Here is an 857-nt window from a genome sequence, read left to right on the forward strand (position 1 = left end):
GTGCGTATGCATAACAACACACTGTATAGTTATTCCAAATAGATAATAAAAAAGCTTCTGTCTAATAGAGCTTCTGTTCACACAAAATGTATGTCCGCGTTGGCGGCTGTATTTCAGTGAGCGTCGCTTGATTAACAGTATGAAGGATGACGAGTGATCTCCTCCATCAACATAAATCAATTGTTTTAATATGCGTAAGTGCTTGTGCAACAAACATATTGCGATTACAAAGATCCGTGTTTTCGTGTGGCGTCGACGTAACACAGAGCGATGCGTACGGCAAATGGGAGTTTCAATGAACATACGTTGTTAGTTTGCGGCAGACGATGGCCACGTCGACTACCATTCAACAGGGTGTACAACCCCTCCTCGTCACGTGGTTTATTATAGGCTTGGGGATCTATCATACGAATCGAGCGCAGCCGTGCTTCAGTGCTTTGTATTCTTTGATGCTGTGGTGCGCTTACGGCTACTTCTACTACTGCATAATGATGTCTTTAACATGGAACATGAAATTTCTGACAATCCTTTCGATAATCCTGAATGTGATCAACATGCTCACTACGCTCATGTCCGTAATCATCGGCTTGTTTTATGACAAGGTATGACCGCGTAATGGCAATGTGAAACGACAATGTCGGGCTGTTCGTGTGCCAGCGAGTTTACTGCGCGACATCCGAGTATCGTAATGCTATTTGGAGTGAAAACCTCTCCCATGCAAGTGATTCTGAACAAAAACGTTTGTCGAAAAGCAAACTTCGACGTTGAGAAGCACATAACTCGCAAAAAGAAGAAATTCGCGTCGATAAAAAAGAAATAGTTAAATTTAATTCTTAGTGACATCTTTTAAGTGATCT

The sequence above is a fragment of the Odontomachus brunneus genome, unplaced genomic scaffold, assembly GCF_010583005.1.
Source record: "Odontomachus brunneus isolate Ranch 3 - 2012 unplaced genomic scaffold, Obru_v1 Obru_scaffold_108, whole genome shotgun sequence".
In the NCBI taxonomy this organism is placed as follows: domain Eukaryota; kingdom Metazoa; phylum Arthropoda; class Insecta; order Hymenoptera; family Formicidae; genus Odontomachus; species Odontomachus brunneus.